Below are 3,459 nucleotides of genomic sequence, written 5' to 3' on the forward strand. Positions count from 1 at the left end.
AGCCAACTATTGTACAAATAACGGGGACACAGATATTTTATTTACTTCATTTATGTATCATAGTATAACTGTATTTTAGGTATTTTATCTTATTGATGTATTTCGCATACTTATTCTTATTCATCATGATGGTTTATTTTATATTTCCTTCAATTTTCCTATTTTTTGTAAGAAAAATTCAGGGCCAGTACTGATTTAATGATATAGAAATATCTCAGACATAAAATTTGCTAGCGTGCTGTATCTAAATAAGGTTTAATGACTTTAATATCATTATTCCAAATATATCTTTTATTTCGATCTCGTCTTTTAAATTTTATAACAAGCGGTATCCTACATTACTAAAACATAAGCCCCTTTAGTAATAGTCATGTAAATTATCAAATTATTTGTAAATATCGTACATTTTTGTGCAATAATTTTGTTATTTAATTAAAAACATAACTTTCATCCCAGTCACTAGAGGTAGAATAGTTACAAAATATGTACATCGTGGTTAAATAGAATATTTCTGTTAATAAGCTTTAGAAACAAGACGATGATCGCCGAGCTTTTCTCACGTTTCGTAGCAAGTGCAAAACATTTTTATTTCACGGACTATGTACATATATGTTTTGTTTAGATCCTTTAATTCACACCTAGCGCTTAAAGTTTCTTCGTATTCACATTATTGTCTCTGATTTATCAAAGAAATCGACATAGTTAAAGGTTGGACCTCGATGAGGACCCCAATATGAAATATTACGCAAAATGTAATATGTATATTATCTCTTTCTATACAGGTAGCGGGGGTAAAGAGATACAAGTAAAATCAAATCAAAAAATTAAGTCTGTATCTATTATTTGATGAAATGTTGTCTGATTGCAGATTAAATCCATTCGACTTTTGAATATTCGTTTCGTTTAACTTTAAACATCTTCATCAATACCTAGAACTTTCTTTCATTGGCCAATATCAAAAACATTGCTTTTGCACAAAACATTAAATAGAGTAATGCATTTATTATGTTTGAGATGCAAACACATCGACATCAGTTTGGTATTAAGTGAAATGTTAAACCTCTACGTTTTACAGTTTTACCAACTTTTCCAGGACAACACCTTTTGAATTTCAAGAGTTGCACTTGATTTTTGGTCTTGAAACGTGAACTGTTTGAACCTAAATAAACAAATCAACCTTATGCAAAATGCACAGAATTAATTTTCGTGGGTAAAACTAATAAGCATGGGGAAATAAAACTAAATATAATTTATATTTTAGACGGACAATCTATTTCTATTCCGTTAAATTTGGATTTTCCCTTATCTATTTCTGTCTTTACGAACTGTGGAACAATTTCGAGGAACTAGTTATTCCAACTAATTTGATTATTATCAAATTATAAGTCTTTGGTTAGTATCCGAAAAAAAAAAAAAAAATTGAAAATAATAGTAATGATCACTATTGATTGAATTGTGTGAAATTAATTTGATTGGTTTCCAATAGACAATGATAGAGTCCAATTGACATAGATTTTAAATTTAGTGTGAAGAAAAAGATGAGCTTTAAATATTATTACATCTTTTTAGAGGTTGAGCTTATAGCTGTCGTTTGGAGTTTTTGTCTAATTTGATAGAAAAAGCCTTTTGTATGGTCAGAGAAGAAATAAAAAAAAAGGAAAAAATACGAAAAAAAAGAAAAAATTACAAAACCAAAGCTATGTCCAGGAAAATGGAAATACAGAAACAAATTCTGACCCGGTGACAACAAAATGAAGTATAGCAACGACAATGTAACATATAAAACCAACGATTTATGATCAACATGGACCCCATTTAACTCTAATGCTAAGCAGTTCCCGCTTCTTGTAAGAAACCCAAAGGTCATTTTTGGAACGGGGGAAGGACCCTACGTCAAAGGGACAAGGTATGCTGTTTTCTTGAAACGGACGATTTGTTTGTGTGTAACGGACGGACGGATAGTCCAGTAATTATGTTTCATCAATTTCGAAAAACTTTTAAAGAAACAATTTAATCGTTATTGACATGCGGTACAAATGATCTTTGATGGAAAACAACTATAATCATCAAATTGCATAGAAAGCTGATCATGTTGCGGAATGATTGCAGTATTTTTTTTATCAATTCAACGTGAAATTTCGTGTAAGTAGATGTAATAAGAAAATTATAAGACAGAGAAATATATTTATTTAAGTTTTGGTTTGAAATATCTTCTGTAGCTATAGAGTCAAGACAACGCCAAATCGAATATGTAAACGTGATGATAATCATGATGGTTTTCATCTTTGAGAGGACCCCTCCATTTTACCTGTATATAGTAGGTGTCATTAGTCGGTGTCAAGAGTTGTTGAAAAGGTCTATTACTGCATTGGATACAATACCACATATTCATTTTAAAGACATGATCGAATCGCATTTAACTGTAGTTCAGATTTAAATTTCAAATAATTTTTTTTCTATCAATATTCTTCAAAGTGCTGACAAACATCTTTTTTATGATTCCGTAGACAGCATTTGTAGATTGTTTTACCATTTCCCTATCAGTATAATCTGCTGACAGTGAAGTTGCCTATGTCAGTCAATTTGAATTAATCATGCCAATTATAGCATAACAATAAGAGCTATCAAGTACTGACATGTCATGTTTTCTATTATGTCATGTTGTTTGAAAGGTCTGCATTTAGATTCAGCTTTGAGTTGGTAATTCAGACTATTTATCTTCACATGTCTCTGTTACTTTTCAAAGACAATTATTTTTAAATGGTACAATACAAAAACAAGAATTATTGTTTAGGACTATTGCACCTATATTGAAAATTTGATTTACAAAAAAAGAACGAAATATAAAATAAAACAGCTTCTTGTAAAGGATGAGTTAGTTGGAATTCTAGGTATTTGGTTTTAAAGGTCATTAAATTTGAATGTAAACCACATGACCATCATTATCCAGGAAAACATGACATGCCAGTACTTGGTTGCTCTTATTAACTATGCTAAATGACATGGTTAATTAAAATTGATAGACATAGACAACTGCTCTGTCAGCAGATTATACTGATAGGGAAATGCTAAAAAAATCTACAAATGCTGTCGTATGAATCATACAAAAATGCTTGTCAGCCCTTTGGAGAATCGAAATAGAAAAGAAATTAAAGTTGATTTGAATAGAAAATAGAGAATACAGTTCAAAAAGAAAAGATGCTGTCATCACAAATGCATATGTGGTCTTGTATCCAATGTAGTAATAAGAAAATGACATAATTTTATGTTTTAAACGATACTGTAAACCAGTTTATTTTCGCGACTTTCACAAGTAGAAAAATAACACAAATATAAATTGACGCAAAAATGTGAAGCTTTGATCTTTTCATTTTTAAACTACATCAAGTAAATAACCAAGTCGCGAATTTAAATTGACGCAAAGTGGACAAGAAATGGTGAAACGAGAAACAAGAAATG

Source organism: Mytilus galloprovincialis, chromosome 13 (genome assembly GCF_965363235.1).
Source record: "Mytilus galloprovincialis chromosome 13, xbMytGall1.hap1.1, whole genome shotgun sequence".
Classification (NCBI taxonomy): Eukaryota; Metazoa; Mollusca; class Bivalvia; order Mytilida; family Mytilidae; genus Mytilus; species Mytilus galloprovincialis.